This window comes from Lepus europaeus, chromosome 13, assembly GCF_033115175.1.
Source record: "Lepus europaeus isolate LE1 chromosome 13, mLepTim1.pri, whole genome shotgun sequence".
Lineage (NCBI taxonomy): Eukaryota > Metazoa > Chordata > Mammalia > Lagomorpha > Leporidae > Lepus > Lepus europaeus.
The window spans coordinates 21686851-21709297 of record NC_084839.1 but is presented as its reverse complement, the minus strand read 5'-3'; the positions used below and the strand labels follow the sequence as shown (position 1 = coordinate 21709297).

General features: G+C 41.1%; 1 protein-coding gene across 9 annotated transcripts in view; it reads right to left on the bottom strand.

Annotated features, from left to right (window-relative positions):
• Positions 1 to 22447, bottom strand: part of NCOA1 (nuclear receptor coactivator 1) — a 266512-nt gene that overhangs the window by 187157 nt on the left and 56908 nt on the right. For all 9 annotated transcript variants that reach the window (XM_062209051.1, XM_062209056.1, XM_062209057.1 and 6 more), the window contains one exon: positions 17085 to 17220. The gene's annotated coding sequence lies outside the window, so the exon portion shown is untranslated. Of the gene's footprint in view, positions 1 to 17084; positions 17221 to 22447 lie in introns of those variants that run through there.

Below are 22447 nucleotides of genomic sequence, written 5' to 3'. Positions count from 1 at the left end.
CAGGAACTTTTCTAACTACTATCTAATCATCTCAAAACTTATTAAGCAATTCTATCAATGACAAATTTTATCCTTGCTTAAAGTATTTTAAATTCTTAAATTAGTACAAGCATTTGGTGCAGTGATTGAAACACTGCTTGGAATGCACACATCCCGTATCAGAATGCCTAGGTCCGAGCCCTGGCTCCATTCCCAATTCTAGCTTCCTGATAATTTGCACCCTAGACAGTGGTATGAACGACAAGAACTTGGCTGTCTGCCATTCACATGGAAGACTCAGACTGGGATCTAGGCTTCTGGCTTCGGCCTGATCTAGCCCTGCTAATGTTGTTGGGATCGGAGAAGTGAACCAGCAGATGGGAGACTATAACTAACTCTGTCGCTATCTCCATCTCCCTCTCTCTCTCTCTTTCTTACTCTCCTCCTCTGCTCCTCCCTCCCTCTCTCTTCCTGTGTGCATGCATGTTTGTCTGCCTTTTAAATAAATGTTTAAAATTCTTAAACCATGTTTTCTTAATTCTGAACATATTCATTTTCCTTAAAATAGTATTTTTAGGTTTCAGAGTTAAAATCCAAAAATTCTACCAGTAGCCAAGCAAAAGAAGGTATCAGCATCCCAGTGTGTAAACCTATGCGAAATACCTTCCCTTAGAAGGTAACTATTTAGCCAACTACGACCACAGCTGAGTTCACTGATAGGTAGACTTGCATTTACAGTCGCATTTTAACTTAAATTTGAAAGTCTAACTTGCTTGAAAATGTTTTCAGAAAGATTGAACTATGATAAAGCACTGAAGTAAAAAGACATTGTGATGCAAAAGTTGTCTGTTGCAAGCCAAGCAAGGGCAATTAAAGGCAGCAGAAATTGCAGTCTCTCAAAATAGATCACAGAATTATCAGAGCTGGAAGACACTGGTGTGACCAATTTGCATTTTATGAAGTACTATCACCCAAGTGGTGGATATCAATCTGTCAGGTTTCCAGCTGACTCAAAAAGGAAGTTATTTAATTCATGGTTTATCTATAGAAAAACTGAAACCATAAGCTGAGCCAAAAAAGAAAAGCAGTTGAATTCCGAGCACTTCCCATATGACTAGAAACTATACCAGCAATCATAACATGCGAAGAGCCCAAGCCAGCGAGCACAGGTAAGGAGAGCAGCGTGTCAGAACGTGCAGGATCACACGCGGTCTCAGATTACACAGAAGATACATGAATGACACTGTGCCTGTAAATCTCTCTCTTTTTTTTTTTTTTTTATTTGACAGGCAGAGTGGATAGTGAGAGAGAGAGAGAGAGAGAGAGAGAGAGAGAGAGAAAGGTCTTCCTTTTTGCCATTGGTTCACCCTCCAATGGCTGCTGCGGCCTGTGAGCTGCGCCTATCCGAAGCCAGGAGCCAGGTGCTTCTCCTGGTCTCCCATGTGGGTGCAGGGCCCAAGCACTTGGGCCATCCTCCACTGCCTTCCTGGGCCATAGCAGAGAGCTGGCCTGGAAGAGGGGCAACCGGGATAGAATCCGGTGCCCCGACCGGGACTAGAACCAGGTGTGCCGGCGCCGCAAGGCGGAGGATTAGCCTGTTAAGCCACAGCACCAGCCGCCTGAAAATCTTTTAAAAAGTTTTTAAATATAGATGTTTCTTCTTAGTTTTTCCTAAAACATATTAAATATATATCAAATATCACAATTAACAGTCTCAGAATTGAGAAAAGGCACTGTGTGTATGCGTGTATGAATATACACATCTACTCAGTTACTCGTTTTTTTACTGCTTAGTTTGAGCACAGGAAAACATCAACTAAGAAGCAGGTACCAAAATGAAAGATGCCGTACATAAACCCTTCTAAGATCCTAAAGGTAACTGTGATGAGAAAAACATGATGAATGAAAAAAATACAACCCAGTTGAAAAATGACATGAATCAGTAAATAACATAGCTGGAAAATCTGGTAAAATCAGCAGGAAATACAAGCTGAGATAAGATAAATAAATATAGATTATAATTTGGTTAAAAGTAATGAGAACTTATTAAACTATGTGGTATTAGACCAGGACTTGGTATATCTTAATTCCTATCAACTTCTCTACCACTGAATAAAATGAAAATGAGAGAGGATCGAACAAGTGAAGTTACCTGTTTATTATCAAAGCATTTGGACCCCAGGCAAATAGAAACTCCCCTACCTCAGTTACATGTACACCCCGGAAACAGAAAACAGGACTAGTTTCTTGGTCCTTTACTTGGGCTCACATTCTTTTTTTTTAAAATACTTATTTGACAGGTAGAGTTAGACAGTAAGAGAGAGAGAGAGAGAGAGAGAGAGGTCTTCCTTCCGTTGGTTCACCTCCCAAATGGCCGCTACAGCCAGCGCTGGTCCAATCTGAAGCCATGAGCCAGGTGTTTCCTCCTGGTCTCCCACGAGGCGCCCAAGCACTTGGGCCATCCTCCGCTGCTTTCCCAGGCCACAGCAGAGAGCTGGACTGGAAGAGGAGCAACCAGGACTAGAACCCGCTGCCCATATGGGGTGCAGGCGCCACAGGCAGAAGATTAGCCAAGTGAGCCACGGCGCCAGCCCCTTGGGCTCATATCTTAACCTACAGAAAAAGGAGGAGGGAATGGAAGAGTAATAGGGATGAGATTTATCTTTCTAACTTATACAACCAGAAAACTGGATAAAACAAATCTAAAAAGTTTTCAGACATTGAAAAACAGAGCAGCAACAGGATCCCTGAGAAAAAGGAGGGGAGGGGAATAGGTAAACCCTACAATTGCCCAATTTCACAGCCTTGAAAAAGTTTCCAGAATGCCATGTGGGGACAGGAGGAAGGGTGATTAAAAAGCCTCTAAGTCTCAGAGGTGAGGCCACAGCCACACTCGGGGCTCCAGGCAGCCAGAAGTCACGGAATAGCAGAGTGGAGCAGGGACCCACAGGCTGAGACAGCACTCTGAAGATCTGCAGGGTACTGATCCGTAATGTACGAGAAAACTACCTGAGGTTAGGGAAAGGAAGCTGGAAAAAAATAGGCCAAAGAGAAAAAAAAAGACTTATAATGTATAGAAAAACAAAGGTACACATGACAATTGCCTTCTCATCAAAGACTAGACAAAGGAGAAAACCATAAAGCAACATGGTTAACCTACTCTAAGAAAAAAATGTAAATGTAAAATTCTATACCCATAAAATGTATTTCAAATTATTTCAAAATGATGGTGGAAATATTCCTAGATAAACAACTGAAGAAAATCCACTACCAGCAGAGGCACACTAAAAGAAATAATTCTTTAGGCAGAAGGAAAAGAACATCACATCAAAATCTGGATATGTAGAATGAAGAATGCCAGTAATGGTAAGTATATTAATAAACATAAAATACATCTTTTAAACTTAAAAATTTCTGGCTTTTTTTTCTCTCAATTGTCTTAATTTCAAGCAAAATCTATGCATACAGTAGAAACTAAAGGAAAAAGTAATCAACACCTCTCAAAAGAATCTCATCTCCCAAACCACTGTCAAAAAGATTCGTACTAATTTTGCAACATTAATGAGGCCTATTTCTATAATCTTTTTATAACCTGTAGAACAATTCTCACCGTAGGAATTATATGTTCCTTGAAAGCCAGAAAGAATTCCTTGGCAACCAGAACTAACTTTTGGAGAAAATTCTTTGAATTTCCTTTGATGGTTTTGGTTTACTCAAATTTTCTTTTTTCTTAAATTGGTTTGGGTGTTCCATAATTCATCTGAGAGATTTTAAACAAGTTGGCTTGCAGTTAGAAGTGCTCCTTAACAATTAAAAGAAAACTTCCTATTTTTATACCCCCCTTAGGCTTTCTAATTTTAATTTTCTACCTTTTCCTTGATAAGATTTGCCATATATTGTGGTTTTTACATTAAGAAAGAACTTTTAGATTACTCATTTCTTTGGTTTATGTTTCTTAATTCCCCTGTGTCTGCTTTTATCTATTAATATCCTCCCTTTCTGCTAGGCCTATATTTTGTTGGATTTTGTTTGTTTTACCAAATTCTGATATTGAATGCTTAGTACATTTGCTTCTTTATCAACAGTGAAGTTAATTAGGATTATGAATTTACTTTTAAACACAGTCTTAGCTTGAGTCTCATCACAGCTTGCTAAATAATCAGTTATTATATATTTGATTTCCTGCTAAATATTTTTAAAAGTTTTCTGTTTGATTTTTCCAAGTGGCTACAGCCATGCATTTTAGACTTCTATTGCAGTCAGAGAATGGACATAAACAGTTTCAGGTTTTTTGGAAATTATAGAGGTTTTTCTTTGTGGTTTAATCTTCCATCTGCTGGTTCACTCCCCAGATGGCCACATCAGCCAGAGCTGGGCTGATCCAAAGCCAGGAGCTTCTTCCTGGTCTCTCACATAGATGCAGGGGCCCAAGTTCTTGGGCCATCTTCTACTGCTTTCCCACACCATAGCAGAGAGTGAGATTGGAAGAGGAGCAGCCAGGACTTGAACCAGCACCCATATGGGATGCCGGTGCTGCAGGCAGTGGCTTTAATCCACTGCGCCAAAGCGCCAGCCCCTCTAAAAACTTTTTAAATTATGCATGGTCAACTGAAAAAGTATACTTAACCTTAAATTTAAATGAAAGCTTAAACTAAGTGAACCCCATTGTCAGCAATGTACATCTTACACCATATTTCTTCAGGTTTTCAATTTTTACTAGCATTAAATGTTCCTATACAATATGAAGAATAAGAACAGACTGTCAATTCTGCATCTAATTTTATATTTAACTTACCAGATCTGTAATAGGCAATGAAGTTGGGGGGTGGGGGGTGGTCAGGGGATGAGAGGGATAGGGAGAGGAAGAAGGAGAGGGAGAGGGAGAGGTCTCCCATGTGCTGGTTCACTCCTCAAATGCCTGTCAACAGCCAGGGCTAAGGCAGGTTGAAGCCAGGAACTGCATGCTTGTATACCACCAGGATCACAGGGACTCAAGCATTTGAGCCATCATCTGCTCCCTCCCAGGTACATTAGTAGAAAGTGATATCTAAACTGATGGCTCCATCCCAAGTATTCCCAGGGGACGTGGGCACCACAGGCAATGGCTTCACCTCCTTGTGCCACAACATACCCCAGAGTAGTCCTTAGTAATGTAAGAAATTTCTAATTTCAAAAAAATGTTAAGAAATTCTCAAACATTTAAGATATTTAAGTTCATTCTCATGTTAACTCCATGTTCATTTTTTTTTTTTTAAATCTATTTGACAGGCAGAATTATAGACAGTGAGAGAGAGAGAGAGAAAGAGAAAGGTCTTCCTTCTGTTGGTTCACTCCCCAAATGGCTGCCACGGCCAGTGCTGTGCTGATCTGAAGCCAGGAGCCAGGTGCTTTCTCCTGGTCTCCCTTGAGGGTACAGAGGCCCAAGCACTTGGGCCAACCTCCAATGCTTTCCCAGGCCAAAGCAGAGAGCTCAACTGGAAGAGGAGAAACCGGGACTAGAACCCAGTGCCCATATGGGATGCCAGGGCCACAGGAGGAGGATTAACCAAGTGAACCACAGCACTGGCCCCCATTTTCATTTTAAATTGGGAAAGCTAAAGTGATAAAATAATTTAAAAGTAATTTCATATTAAACAACATAGTAAGAGCTAATAAAGTGCCCCCTTTTCACAAAAATCTTAAAATGTAGTTTGACTATTAAGTAATATGTTAAAAACTATAAGACAGTATACAACTAATATATGTGATTAAAATAACTTTTCCGAAGCCCTATCATATTGTAAACTTATACTAAAAGGATGAAATTCCTAAAATCCCTCATGTTCCCAATCTATGCATTTGTAGTTTATTTAAATTCTGATTAAGCATCAGGTTCTGATCTCATCCTTGGTTTCACCCCCAAAGAAAGTGGTGAATTAATCTTGCTCTTACCACAACTTTGTTTCCTTATACATACAACAGATACAATAATAACTTGCAATTCTGAAAGCACGTGAAAGGTCTTCAAAACATTCATGAAAGATGAAGGAAACATGGAAATAAACAAAAAACTGCATAGACTTTCAAACTTTTTGCACCAAAATAAACTTATCTTTGAATTCTCTTTGTATCTCTCACAGTGCCAATGCATAACAATCATTAAATATTAGCTATTAGCATATTTTTGTTTTTCTCATATCAGCTTTTTTTCTCTTAAATCTATTTCATCCCTCCTTCTGTGTAGACCTTCACTACTACTATATCAATGTTTCACCAACTAACACAACAGAAGTGATACTGCGCACCTCTCAAGTATGCTTCTTTTTTTATTTTTTCTTTTAACAGGCAGAGTGGATAGTGAGAGAGAGACAGAGAAAAAGGTCTTCCTTTTTGCCATTGGTTCACCCTCCAATGGCCGCCACGGCTGGCGCATCTCGCTGATCCGAAGCCAGGAGCCAGGTGCTTCCCCTGGTCTCCCATGCGGGTGCAGGGCCCAAGGACTTGGGCCATCCTCCACTGCCTTCCTGGGCCATAGCAGAGAGCCGGACTGGAAGGGGGGCAACCGGGATAGAATCCGGCGCCCCAACTGGGACTAGAACCCGGTGTGCCAGCACCACAAGGCAGAGGATTAGCCTGTTAAGCCACGGCGCCGGCCTCAAGTATGCTTCTTCTTGCATATCACTTTCCATAGGATACGGATTCAATTTGAGAGCATTTCATCTCTCCTCTCTCAGTTTTCACGATCACAGAAGAGTGAGATTCTGTCCTTCATATTTATCTTATTCTTCAAAAATATGTTTTATCTCTTTGTGATTACCAGCGCCCCCCGAAGAGCAAACCCCCTTCTTTAACACATTCAAGTAACTGACTACGCAATTTCAACCGTTGTGCTACTGAATAATCCTAACAGTGCTTCAAGAAAGGCAAGAAACGCAAGTGCCTCCCCAGGTTTCAGTTTCCAGATACCTTAATATCAATTTCAAAAATGCCATTAGTTACTGCTTCAGGCCATTGCCGCCTAAAGAACAGCTGCAGTGGGCCTGGAGGGAGAGGGGTAGTAAAGCACAGAGAAGTAGAACACTTTTTCACTACCCAGACCAGCTATTCAGAGCCAACTTCCAAAACCTTCAGGAAAAAGTTGCCTGGAATTAAGACCCATCTCTTTCTCTTGGGGATGAAGCCAAAAGCTTTTTCTCTTACTGAGCCACTATGCCTCCTTTCATAAAGCTTAGCTATCTTATGTTACATCTCTTTCGCAGTTGACTAACAAGGAACCAAAAGTTCCACAAAGTTGGGACAAGCCACATTTTCCCTTAAGTTCCTCCCTCCCCACTTTCTAATGGGCAAATATTCTCTTGGCAATTAACTTGGTCAGTAAACTTTCTCAAACTCAGGGACTATTATAAAAAAATTTTTTCGCAGAGAACACAGAGATTACACATTAAACCATCGTAACACATTATCACATTTTCCCCACCTGTCTTGGGCCTAGGACTTAATGAGGAAACTAGGCCATATTCTCTCCTCCCCATTTTAAAAGGTAAAAGAGTAAAGAACAATTTTAAACAAAGTAGTTTAGCCTCTGAAACCAAAACATGTATATACCAGATAAATGTGCTAAACTGTGCACCAAGTCTTTGCCTAACTTCACCTCATGTTACCCATGTAGAGTCAAGTAGGAAGTAATTACAGAGCAGATGTAAGGGTTAAGGAGGAGGTAAGAGTAGTTTTATCTAAGAATTACAAAGAAATTGAGCAAAGAGGATGGATAAAATCAACAAGTAACTGGAAATAAAATGAGCTGTGAATAAGTTGCTTACAGATCAGGTGGGAAATGTAAAACAAACAAAAATAAGAAACACTAGGTGCTGTTACAATGCACATCATTCTGTGATTGCAGGCTAAGCTCTTAGTCTTCTAGTGAGCATCTTGTATTTGTAAAGCAGTAAATCTTACTGGAGTCCGGATTTCCTAAATATTAAGATGACTTTCAAAATCAAAATTACAAATGGTCTTTATACATTGAACTCCTTGGCCAGCCCGCAAAGACAAACAAAAGAAAAAGTATAAAGATTAAAGTCAAGGATTAAAACTAAATAGTCTTAAGAGAAACAAAAATTAGGGAAACAGAGGCTCTAGGGCCAGAATGTCCCACCACATACCAGCCAAGTAACCTCTGGAAAATTTAAGTCCTTGTGAGGACCCTAATGAGTTAATAAGGTGTTTAAAATAGAAGCTGGCAAACAGTAAGTGCTCTACCGCCAAACTCCTGTGTGGAAGTAGGATTTTCTATACGAAACACCCAACAGACTCAAGAAGTTATTAGAAACAAAAATTCAGGGGGCTGGTGCTGCGGTGTAACAGTTGTGCCACAGCCCGAGGTGCCAGTATCCCATATGGGAACTGGTTTGTGCTCCAGCTGACCCAATACTGATCCAGCTCCCTAGCAATGTGCCTGGGAAAGCAACAGAAGACGGCCCACATGTGGGAGACCCAGATGCAGCTCCTGGCTTCAGCCTGGCCTAACCCTGTTGCTGTGGGTATTTGGGGAGTGAACTAGCAGCTGGAAGATCTCTCTCTCTAACTCTGCATTTCAAATAAATAAATCTTTTTAAAATATTTAAGAATAAGAATAGACAAAAATTTATTAGGTTGCTAAATATAAGGAAATTCATTTAATTAAATTAAAAAGATAAGTTTACTTTGGTGCAAAAACCTTTTGGAATCCATGCATCTTTTTTAATATACATTTTTCATGAAGCTTTCGAATACCCAAAGTACACCACAGTGCAAGTTATTTTAAGCCAACAAGGAGAAAATCTGTACTTTTTGGACCATTCTCTTACAGAAGTTTTCCAAAAAACTTAGAGAAAATTATCCCTCCTCTCCCAATCAGTACCCTGAAAGCGTAAGTGTATATGGCTTAAACAATGCGCAGCCCAAGGCCACCCCGTTTATCCTCCACCCATAGCCTCCCCCGTACCCTGGATAATGATGAAGCAGATCTCAGGCATATCCTTGCATCCACCAATATTTCAATATTTGTCTCTAAAAGATAATGACCCTTTTTTAAAAATAAATTTACTACTATATATGTAAGTATGTATGTATGTATTTGAGAAGCAGAGACTGACAGGGATCCCAACCATGGGTGCACTCCCTAAATGCCTGCAACAGCCAAAACCAAAAGCCAAGAACTCAATCCAGATCTCCCACGTGGGTAGCAGGAACCCAATTACTTCAGCCATCACTACTGCCTTCCAGGTTCTGCATTCTGGAATCAAGAGCCAGAGCCGGAATCAAACCCAGGCACTCCAATGTGGAACACAGTTGTCCTGACTGGCTTATTCACCGGAAGGTCAAACACCTACCCCAGAAGTTTTTAGAAGTTAACTACATACTATTACCACATCTAAAAATCAACAATAAATCTTTGCAAATTTCTGATTTTCGGGCTGGTGCTGTGGCGCAGCGGGTTAACGCCCTGGCCTGCAGCGCCAGCATCCCATATGGGTGCCGGTTCTAGTCCCAGCTGTTTCTTTTCCGATCCAGCTCTCTGCTATTGCCTGGTAAAGCTGTGGAAGATGGCCCAGGTGCTTGGGCCCCTGCACCTGTGTGGGAGACCTGGAAGAAGCTCCTGGCTCCTGGCTTCGGATCAGCGCAACTCCGGCTATTGCGGCCATCTGGGGAGTGAACCAGCGGATGGAGGATCTCTCGCTCTCTGTCTCTACCTCTCTCTGTAGCTCTTCCAAATAAATAAATTAAATTTTTTTTCTGGTTTCATAAGTATTTATTAAAATCTGGACACAAATAAAGCCCAAACACTGCCAAGGTTTCCTCTTCCATTTCTTTTTCCTTCCATGATTGTTGAAGAAAAACCACATTATATATCCCTAGGAGTTTCCCATACTGTGCATTTTCTTGACTGTATCCCATGATATCATTGCATATGCTTCTCTGTCTTCTGTGTTTTCTGTACACTGGCAGTTACAGTAGGGGTTAGGTTGGTTTCAGGTTGAAGTTCAATTTTTGGCAAGGATACGTCCTAGCTTTCCTGTGAACTTTCATGAAGAGAAATCTAATATCTGGTTGTCTCTTTTCCTGTAATGTTAGCAGGCACTGATGATCTTTGTTTAGGTCTAGGAATTCAATACAACATGGTGATGTTCTATTCTATCACTCTTCTGTCATGCTTCTGAGAAAAGAAATTTCACCTCATCAACGGTTTGGTTAACCTAAAATATCACTGATTCAACTAGCACACTTCAAAGAAAGGGTTTCTTTTTTTTAACTTTTTAAAAATTGTTACTGGGGCCAGCACTGTGGCTCACTTGGTTAATCCTACCCCTGCGGCACCGGCATCCCATATGGGTGCCAGTTCTAGACTTGGTTGTTCCTCTTCCAGTCTAGCTCTCTGCTGTGGCCAGGGAAGGCAGTGGAGGATGGCCCAAGTACCTGGGCCCCTGCACCCACATGGGAGACCAGGAGGAGGCACCTGGCTTCTGGCTTCTGATTGGTGCAGCGCGCAGGCCGTAGTGGCCATTTGGGGGGTGAACCAACGGAAGGAAGACCTTTCTCTCTGTCTCTCTGTCTATAACTCTGTCAAATAAAAAAATATTGTTATTGGCCGGCACCACGGCTCACTAGGCTAATCCTCTGCCTGCGGCGCTGTCACCCCAGGTTCTAGTCCCGGTTGGGGTGCCGGATTCTGTCCTGGTTGCTCCTCTTCCAGTCCAGCTTTCTGCTGTGGCCCGGGAAGGCAGTGAAGGATGGCCCAAGAGCTTGGGCCCTGCACCCACATGTGATACCAGGAGGAAGCATCTGGCTCCTGGCTTTGGATCGGCACATTGCACCAGCGGTAGCAACCATTTGGGCAGTGAACCAACAGAAAAAGAAGACCTTTCTCTCTGTCTCTCTGTCTAAATCTGCCTGTCCAAAAAAAAGAGAGAGAGAGAGAGAAATATTGTTATTAATATGAAGAACAGATTTCATGTATTTCTCAGATACGATTCTAAGAAGATAACCATACTCTCCCCTTCCTTTCTAAAGAACTGTATTTTACGGAGCATTATGAACACACAGCTTAAGAAGTCCAGTGAGATTCTTTGTATTGCAGTTACACTTACTGATAATCAAGACCTCATCTTTGGCCAGCTACAGCCCATGCTACCAAGCACCTGAGTGTTTTGCCACAATCCCATTAGTGTTAGGTAACTTCATTCCAAGATGTTCAAGACCGCAGGTTTGGAATCAGATGGAACTATAAACCAATTTTCATAGCATCTGGTTTCTTTCTTATACTTTATTCCTACTAAAATAAAAACTCCCAATTATAAATTATAAACCAGTTGTGTTACACATTCTGGATATTATGATTGAACACAGACCTAGAAATTATCACAAAATTCCTCACTGAAATCTACTTTCAGCATTCCATTGAATGCTTTAAAAAAAAAAAAAAAAAGCACATCCTACTCAATGCTGGAAGTCAAATGCTTCAATTTGAGAAACTGGAACAAAAAAGACTCCTAATCTACGCTCTGCCTGTATTTTGGCTCTGGAAAGTATTTCTTCATGTTCTATTTCAAAATTTGGATGTGGTTTTTAAACATGCACAATAAAAATTCTCTGTTTTTTTTTTTTTCTCCCTTTGATAAATGAATCAAGTATGGGGAAATGGTCAAACTCTTAGGACTGAATTATTTTGTCCTGTAATTCATACTTTTACAAAATCCTCATGTCTTAACACTAAAGCTTATGATATTATGAGTATGAAGTTATAAGTTCCCACTATCTGAAATAATAGATACGTGGCAAACTGTGCCCCTTGAAATCATGAGATTGGCATTATCATTAGTAAGCATTTATCTATCACTGCTGACCATCTCTTCATAAAACTCTTAACAGCGTAGTTTTGATGTTCAAAAATGGTTTATATCACAATTTTTACTCTTCCTTCAACACTATCTTATTATCACATTACTGAACATCAATTCTCTATGAAAAGAATGATATGGAATGATTTTCTGGGGCAACCTCTCTTATTCAAAAAGCAATATAACCTTTCTGACAGCTCAAATTATTCATGTTTTGATCAAAAGGAACCAAGGCAACTTTTCAAGGATATGGCTTTTAAAAAAAAAAATCACCAACCAACAACAACAGGGAAACAAAACAAAAACAAAAGCCTCTCCTGCTGGAGTGATTTTTGTGATAAATTGTAACACACCTATATCAAAGGCCTGTGTGTCTTCTGTATGTCAGTACTTCCACTCAACTGAAAAACAAAATACCCACTAAGCATGCACACATGACAGTAATTGCTTTTCCAGATGGTATGCCTTTGATAAGGGATTTTTGCCAAAAGCTCATTTTACTTTCTCTCCAAGCATAATATTTGTCATTAACTTTGAAACTGGTTTTACAAGCTCCTCAGTAGTCGTGTGAATTGACTTGCTTTTTGCTATGAGAAGGGTACCTCCAAATAATATGCGAGTAGTGCGGTCTTCTCAGTCTTTAGCAACAATGCTCACTAACTTCATACTGAAAAGCATTATTTATATTATTTTATTCACTGTATTTCATTCTTCATCACAAGCTTAAAAATTAACTATGATAAAAAAGGAAATGAAGCAATGTAATTTCAGCTGTTCAGGACGCATCAAATACAAGAGTTAAAATTCGTGCTGCTTTTACCACACCACAGAGAAAACTACAGCAATACCCAAATACACCTGGTTAGAATTTATTTTCAAGTGTTTTATTGAATCCACACAAAGTACTTTCACCTTTTAACTTAATGGAAACTATAATACAGGACATATAACCTTACAAATGTTCCAGGTACTTAATTCATCTTCTCAAATATTGATTTTGTTTTGCTCTAACCCCTTCAAGACAATAAAATCCCATAAATTTCAAATGTAAAATCCTCTCAAAATTAATTACAAGAAGATTCTATTCCAATATATTATATAGGGATGGGCACTTGCACAGCACTTGAGTCACTTCTTGAGTCTTCTGCATCCCATATCACCAGTGCCTGAGTTCTGGCCCTGGCTCTGCTCTCATTTCAGCTTGATGCTAATGTGCACAGGAGGCAGTAGGATGATGGCTCAAGTAGTTGAGCCCCTAACATTCCCCAACATGGGGACCCTGACTGGTATTTGGCTCTTGGGCATTTGGGGACTGAATCAGTAGATGGGAGCTCTAATGCTCCCATCTCTGCATCAAAACTATATTATATGGGGTCGGCACTGTGGCATAGCAGGTAAAGCCGCCATCTGCAGTGCTGGCATCCCATATGGGTGCCAGTTCGAGTCCCCACTGCTCTACTTCCTATCCAGCTCTCTGCTATGGCCAGGGAAAACAGCAGAAGATGGCTCAAGTCCTTGGGTCCATGCACCCACGTAGGAGACCCAGAAGAAGCTCCTGGCTCCTGCTTTTGGATCAGTGCAGCTCCAACCATTGCGACCAACTTGGGGGTGAACCAGCGGATAAAAGATCTCTCTCTCTCTGCCTCTCCTCTCTCTGTGTAACTGACTTTCAAATAAATAAATAAATTTTTTCTAAAAATACCTGTATTATATAAAATTTTCAAGAACAAGCTTATGAAATTTCTAATTTTTAAAAACATTTATTTGAAAGGACGTAGATTTACAGAGAGAGAAGAAGATGGAGATATATATATATATATATATAGAGAGAGAGAGAGAGAGTCTTCCTTCCACTGGTTCACTCCCCAGATGGCCACAAAGGCCAGAGCTAGGCCAGACCAAAGCCAGGAGCTTCTTCCAAGTCTCCCATGTGGGTGCAGAGGCCCAAGGACTTGGGCTGTCCTCCGCTGCTTACCCAGGTGCATAAGCAGGGAATTGGATTGGAAGTGGAGAACCCAGGACTTGAACCAGCGCTCATTTGGGTGGCCAGCATCACAGGCAGTGGCTTAATTCACTGCGCCACGTCAGTCTCGTTTTTTGTTTTGTTTTGTTTTGTTTTTTTCACTTTCAAAAAGGAAAATAACAAATATGAATAGGGTATATTTTGTGAAAGTTTGCAAAAGAATGGGGATCACAAGAAAGTGATAGAAATTACTACTGTTGGATTTAAGCAACCTAATTCAGGCTATATGATACCTTCACAAGTAAAACTACAAGTAGTCAACAACTACAACCAATTAGCAAATTCAACTGATCAGAACTTTCCTGTTCTCTAATCTTTATTAATGTCTGACTACAGAACTGAAAAGTATTACTTAGAATGGGATTCTAAATTACAAATTTTATGTGCTCATTTTACAACTGTATATAAATGGTTTAACACGGATATATTTAGTCTTTCTAGCCCCAGAGAGTAAACATTTTGAGTAACAGATGTCTTCAACTTTATTCATAATGAAGTTTCCAGAATAATCTGTGTTCTTCACATACCTAGAATCATTCTTTACAAAGACTGAGCATTCTAATGATGTCCTTAAATGAAATTAAGAACAAAAGACATATTTTTATTTATTTATTTCTTATTTATTTATTTGCAGGTAGAGTTATAGACAGTGAGAGAGAGAGACAGAGAGAAAGGTCTTCCCTCCATCGGTTCACCCCTCAAATGACCGCTACGGCCGGCGCTGTGCCAATTCGAAGCCAGGAGCCAGGTGCTTCCTCCCGGTCTCCCATGAGGGTGCAGGGGCCCAAGCACCTGGGCCATCCTCCACTGCCTTCCCAGGCCACAGCAGAGAGCTGGACTGGAAGAGGAGTAGCCAGGACTAGAACCTGCGCCCATATGGGATGCTGGCACCACAGGTGGTAGATTAACCAAGTGAGCCACGGCGCCAGCCCCAAAATACATATCTTTAAAAAAAATAACTAAAATGGTCCTGGTAATAAGACAAGTTATATATTTAATAATGATTACCATTTGATGACTCCACCAACGACAGTAAGAAAAGCAAAGTACTTTCTACCAGAGAAGTCTTCAAGCTTTTCATCAAAGCAGCCTCTTTTTCATCTGCTATTTGATTTGAGACAACTTTTCTTAGGCAAGAATTGCTCAGTTACACCACCCCCTTCAAGGAGATAACCCATTTATTTTAACTGAGGCTGTTGGGATTTCCAGTATCATGAACTCTTATTATTTTTGGAATTATTTCCTTACACATTGCTGTCCCCAAACAGAAAAACATGAAATTAAGAATCCTAGTAATTTACATTTTTCCTAATAATGATACATCTTTCTCAGCTTTACACCTCTTTACATTCTAGCAAGATATTAATTTACCAACCTCTGTAACATACACAGAGAAACCAACTTTGACCTCTTCTTTCTATACTTTCTGCCTATCTGGAAAACTAGCTAAAATTAATATATCTTTAAATAAAACACCTAATTCTACCCTGTTTGGAATTTATGTGTATTTTAGAAAGAATGAGAGGACTATTTTTATTTTTGTTTTCTGTTGCTACTACATTTCTTTTTATGTTTTCAGCTGTTTTATGTAGTTTTTAAAATGAGCATCAACCCCCTGTTCTCCAAGCGTCACCTGACTCTTTAATCACAGATTTTACTTCTCTGGTCCAGAGGAAATGAAATTATCAGATGCTGGAAGTCCAGCAGGGACAGCCTGTGGCTGGTAACTGTAATACATCTCAGTGAAATCAAAAACTCTCAAGAAGTTTAGGAGAAAAGGAGAGAAAAGTTTCAAAGCAAACCAAAGGACAACCACTAAAGTCTTCAAAATCATGTGGGCAAACTCTCAGTGCTGAACTGCTGCTCATCTCGGGGTCAGGACATAACAGAATACTTACTGATACTAGTTTATTCCAGTTCTTCTGATACAGTTTACGGAAGCTTAATCTGTACTCACTATATTTCTTATAACTGACAGTATTTTCTAATTATCTCAGGAATACCTCCCTTTAAAATCTGGACCTTTTTACAGCCAGTGTATCTAATGAGAGGAAGGAGGAATGGGAACCCTTGTTCCCTCCCCAAACGCCTGCAACGGCCAGGGCAAAGCTAGGTTGAAGCCAGGAACTTCAACTCAATTCAGATATTCAGGTGGCAGGGACCAAATTACTTGAAGGGTCTGCAGTAGCATGAGGGTGGAATAAAGGCAAGACTTGAACCCAACTACTCTAATATGAGGTGCAAGTGACCTAACTGACCAAACTCCTGCTCCTAAAAGCTAACTATTCTAAAGGACGCTTCAAAAGTTTGTGGGAAATGTAATTAAGCTCAGTTTATTTAGGTTCAAAATAATCTTGATATCCATGCATATAAAAGGTCTTTAAAAGATTTGTGAAAATGAATATAATAGAAAAACTCTTTTTTTGGTTTCAAAAATTTGGCTCTAAAATTAACTTTTAACTCCATTTTCCATGAGCTTTCTGAAGTACTCTCATAAATGGCTACAAAACCTATACATAGAAACTAATACTAGTCACCCACTGTGGCATAGTGGGTAAAGCCACTACCTGCAATGCTGGCATCGCATATGGGCACTGCTCCACTTCTGATCCAGCACCCTGAAAACGTGCCTGAGAAGGTAGTGGAGAACGGCCCAAATGCTTGGGCCCCCGCACCCAAATGGGAGACCCAGAAGTTCCTGGCTCCTGGCTTCTACCTAGCCCAGCTAAAGACATTGCAGCCATTGGGGAGTGAACTAGTTAACAGAAGATCGATCTCTCTCTCTCTCTCTCTCTCTCTTCCTCTCTCTCAATCTGTAACTCTGCCTTTTGAATAAAATTAAAAAAGAAGAAACTAGGAGCCAACGCTGTGGTGTAGCAGGTTAAGCCGCTGCACCGGCATCCCATATGGGCACCAGTTCAAGTCCTAACCGCTCTACTTCTGATCCAGCTCCCTGCTAATGTGCATGGGAAAGCAGTGGAAGATAGCCCAAGTGCTTGGGCCCCTGCACACATGTGGGAGACCAGGATGAAGCTCCTGGCTCCTGGCTTCAGATTGCCCAGTTCTAGTCATTGCAGCCATTTGGGGAGTGAACCGGCAGATGGAAGATCTCTCTCTCTCCCTCTCTCTTGCTCTCTAACTCTGCCTTTCAAATAAATATTTTAAAAATAAACAAAGAGAAGTTAATATTATATCAAGAGGTCAATGTAAAATTGTGCTTCAAATACCTTAGAATAAGTAGAAACTTGATGAGTCAGTGCCTTCATCTGGAAGCAAAGGTAACTACAGCATGATCTTGTCTGATGGTCCTTGATTGTATCATTAGAATCAGTTCCAGTTACATTTCCATTAGTGTGAATAGATCTAAATGAGAAGAAAGACACGTTTAAAAACTCTAGATTCTAGATACCATGACATTGACTGTTTCCCCGTAAGCACAGATTCTTACATAGAAGAACTTAGTTGTTCAAGAAATGCGAATTCCCATTCCTCCCACTAGTATGGTTAAAAAAAATAAAGATATAATAAATAAATTATATATAAAGTGGACAAGAGATAGTTACTGGCTTTAAGAAAGTTCAGATCCTCAAAGGCAGTATGTAGCAAACTGAGGCTTGTATTTGTATTCCATGAGAGCATGGGGCCCATAATTGCTAGCTCACTCATCAGAGCTATTGAAGTACCCCAGTGGCAGTGACCTTCGGACCTGGTTTTGGGTAAAATGGAACTGTAAGAGGTAATAGGATTCCCAGCAGCAGATAATTCTGTGATGAAGGAGCACCTAATATCATGGCTATCATTTACTCCTGAGTCACTGGGTTTGAACAAATTAATGGTAGTATGGAATCTTCCTACTTTAACTCAAAGTGAACACCAAACAGTGAGGTCATCACAGACACGGCCTTTTTAAGAAATGTGACCCTTGGGGCTAGCGCTGTGGTGTAGCTGGTAGAGCCACAGCCTGCAGTGCTGGCACCCCATATGGGTTCAAGTCCTGGTTGTTCTACTTCTGATCCAGCTCTCTGCTAAGGCCTGGGAATGCAAGAGAAGATGGCTCAAGTCCTTGAGCCCCTGCACCCGTATGGAAGACCTGGAAGAGGCTCCTGGCTCCTGGCTTTGGATTGGCCCAGCTCCAGCCACTGCAGCCATTTGAGGAGTGAACCAGCGGATGGAAGACTTTCTTTCTTTCTCTCTCTCTCTCTCTCTCTCTCTCTCTCTCTGCCTCTGCCTCTCTGTAACTCTGCCTTTCAAATAAATTTTTAAAAAATCTTTAAAAAAAAAAAAAAGAAAAAGAAATGTGACCCCAATGGCTGTCACTATTTAAAGCCCAGTTGTTTTTTTCTTTTTAGTTGTCACATAAAAATTGTACATATTTATGGGGTACCACGTGACATTTCAACACATAAATATATTCTGTAATCCAAATCAAAATAAATATATGAATCCCCTCAAACATTTATAATTTCCTTATGGTAAAAACATTCAAAATCTTTTCTTCTAGCTTTTTTTTCCTTAGAAAAATGTACAGCATATCATCTTTAGTCACCCTACTATACAACAGAACACCAACCTGTGCCCATGTGGGATGCCAGCATCATAGGCAGCAGCTTTACCTGCTATGCCATAATGTTGGTCCTTATTCTTTTTAATTTTTTCAAAACATACTACTTTAATGATTCAAAAATTGAAAAGCTATAAAGAAAAATATTCGGGAAGCTTCATTCTCGAATTATCCAAATGCAGTCCACTCTTTTACTTAGTTTCTTATATACCTTTCCAGAGCTTCTTTATGCAAATACGCTAAATTATAAATACAATCTTATCTTCTTGTCCTACACAAATATATTCAGTTTTATACCTTACTTTTTTTCATTCCAGTACATCCTGGATGGTTTTCCATTTTTCTTCATTCTTTGTTAAAGCTCTATGATATTGCATCATGTGAATATACAGTTTGTATGACGAATCCCTATTTTTCAAAAATCAGATTCTGTGAATTTGTCTTATTTCTGAAATAACTCAAAAGCAACAACTGTAGTACAAACAGTACAAGAAGCCTATGTGATGGGGCCGGAGTTGTGATACACTGGGTTAAGCCACTGCCTAAAATGCTGGCAATCCCATATAGGCATCAGTTTGAGTCCTGGTGACTCCACTTCTGGTCCAACTCCCTGCTGCTGCACCATGCAGCAGAGGACGGCCCAAGCGCTTGGGCTCCTGCACCCAGGTGAGACACCTGGGAAAAGCTCCCGGCTCCTGGCTTTAGCATAGCACAGCCCCGGCCATTGAGGCCACTTGGGGAGTGAACCAGTGGAAAGAAGATCTTTCTCTCTTTGTCTCTCCACCTCTCTTGCTTACTCTGCCTTTCAAGTAAATAAAAATAAATCTTTAAAAGAAAGAAAGAGGGGCCGGGGCTGTGGCGCAGTGGGTTAAGCCTCTGTCTGCATCACCGGCATCCAATATGGCCACAGGTTCAAGTCCTGGCTGCTCCACTTCCAATCCAGCTCCCTGCTGTGCCTGGGAAGACAGCAGAAGATGATCTAAGTGCTTGGGCCCCTATTGCCCATGTGGGAAACCCCATGAGGCTCCTGGCTCCTGGCTTTAGCTTTGCCCAGCCCTGGCTTTTACAGCCATTTGGGGAGTGAACTAGCGGATGGAAAATCTCTCTCTCTCTCCCTCCCTCCCTAACTCTTCCTTTCAAATAAATAAATATATCTTTGAAAAGAAAGGAAGGAAGGAAAAAGGAAGAAAGAAAGATGGAATCTGTGTGATGTGATTTCAAAAGTTTTTCACTCTTAATACACATGAGCTCCCTTGTCCCTCAGTTTATATCTTAATCTCAAGTTTACTACATGACCCTACCTAAAACCTATCAAACCACTACAGTCCCAACCACTGAAAGCAGAAGCATAGCTGTCAGGGTAGAGGTGCTCAAACGCACTGAGAGCTGCAACTGGCCTGCAAAAAAGGAAGAGATGCAAGTCGGGAAATGTTCCATTCCACCTAGTGATACAGAAGAAGGATTCTTGAACGAAGTAGCCCCATCAGTTGAATCCTAAATGATGAAGTGTTTAAGAGACCCATGAAAGGAAAGGGAAAAGATGAAAGAAGGATGGGCACCAACAGAAGTCTGAAATGGCACGGCTTGTCAAGAACTGCATGGCTGCACTTCCATTGAGACTGCAGAGCACAAAAGAATATTGTCCCCACCCCACTGAAAAGAATACCCGTACACATAAAAATCAGAACTCCTGGCTTAACAAAGAATTAAAGTCACAAGGCGGCCAAGTACATTTCATTCTAACCCAGTAAATTTCATGAAAATTCCAAGCTAATGCTATTCATCTCCTTACAGGGATACGCTTCTTCAAGGAAAGACTATGCACACAAACTATCTCACCTTTGCTAGGTCACAGAAAAAGAAGTGGCCACTGCACAAGAGTATACAAGAAAATCAGCTAAAATTTTAACAAATTCTTAAAAGCCAAATATGAATTAGTATGTAGATTTGAATAGCCAGAGACGCCTACACAAGGACAGTGTTCACTCAATTCCAAAATCTTCCACGTGCCTCAACTGTGTGCTCACAGGAAACCAGAGAGCCCTGCAGCATCAGGGCAGTGAGCAGGTGTCCAGGACAGGCCTGAAGCCCGCCTCGTTCCCCAGCTACTCCCTAACGCAGAAAACTGCATCAAGCCACTATGGGAAGAACAGAAACCACTCGCTCCAAGGTCCTGGAAGAAAGCCAAGGCTTCAGGGGGAGAATTAGAAGTAAAATGCCTCTGCCCCTGTGGGAGAGGTCTAAGAACACTCTCAGTCATGCAACACAGGCAAAAAAAAACATAATACTGTCGCTAGGAGAGGAGAGAGGGGGAAAAAAAAACCACACACCTGCTGCTGGGGTGACAAGAAAAGTCTCAGGCAGAAGATCCTACGCTGACACCAAGAAGAGATCTACCACCACCAGAGAAGGGGAAGGACCAATCACAAAGACATGGCCGAGTTTGACTGCCTCAGGAAGCAAGGACAGAAGACTAAGAAAGGCCCATCACTGGGGCCAGCAATGTGGCACAGCGGGTAAAGCCACTGCCTGCAGTGCTGGCATCCCATATGGGTGCCGGTTCGAGTCCCGACTGCTCTACTTCCCATCCAGCTCTCTGCTATGGCCTGAGAAAGCAGTAGAAGATGGCCCATTCCTTGGGCCCCCATACCCACGTGGGAGACCTGGAGTAAGCTCCTAGCTCCTGGCTTCGGATCGGCACAGCTCCAGCTGTTGCGGCCATTTGGGGAGTGAACCAGTGGATGGAGGACCTCTCTCTCTCTCTCTCTGCTTCTCCTTCTCTCTGTGTATCTCTGACTTTCAAATGATAAATAAATCTTTAAAAAAGAAAGCCCCATCACTCATGCCCATGAAGAACAGTCTGACTACAATGCAGTCTGGACTGGAACTAAGGAGAAGCCCATTCTCCCCACAAACACAGCCACAATGGCTGGGCTGGGCCAGGAGCTCAGAACGTCCAGGTCTCCCACATGCATGGCAGAAGCCCAAGCACTTGGGCAATTCTCTGCTGCCTTCCCAAGCACTTTAGCAGGAAGCTGGTTAGAAAGTCGAGCAGCAAGGACACAAACTGGCACCCATATGGATGCGGGGTCACAGACAGCAACAACATGTTGTGCCACAACATCAGCCCCAAAGGTGTATCTTTTAGACCCTAGAGTAGTGATTCTTAACCAAGGGGCAACTGCCCCCTCCCAACATTATGCAAAGTCTGGAGACATTTTTAGTTCTTACAATGGAGGTAGGAAATGGTTGTTACTCTCATCTAGTAAGTAGAAACCAATAATGCTGTTAAATATGCTGTGTATAAATTGTATTTTAACACACATAAAAGAGAGCCACCCCTGAACCAAAAAAACGATCCAGGCCAAACTCTCCATGGTGCCTGGGCTGAGAAACCATGACATACAGCAACCACTAAGGAAAAAAACAAACAAAATTGCATGCTGAAGTTGAAGTTGCTAAGGTCTATGGTAAGAAAGATTCTTCTATTTGTAAAATTGTGAGGAAGGAAAAAAAATTCACTTTAGCTTTTCTATCTTACTTCAAATTGCAAAAGTTACAGTCACAGTGTGTAAGTGCTTAATTATGAAGGAAAGGGCATTAACTTTGTGTTTCATGTATGTACAGGAGAAAACGCAGCACATATAGGACGCGGCACTGTTCATCGTTTCAGGAACCCACTTGGGGTCTTGGGGCATATCCCCTGCAGATAATGGGTAGGACGTAGGGGAGACAACGGTATCTACAAGAACTCTTGTGGTGCCCTCTTTTCATTGAACAACCTTATGGTAATAAATTCTACAACTAGATAACTACTAAGTTCCAGAAATCAGACAAGAATAGTTCTTGATATATTAAGGACCTTTAATTCATAATTTAAAATATTCCCATGAACAAAATTACATGACAAATGGCTTCCTTGGTGAATTCTACCAGCATTTAAGTAAGAAATCAAACTAGCATTACATAACTTTTATAGGAAAAAAAAAAGTGGGAGGGGCCGGCGCTGTGGCGTAGCAGGTAAAGCTG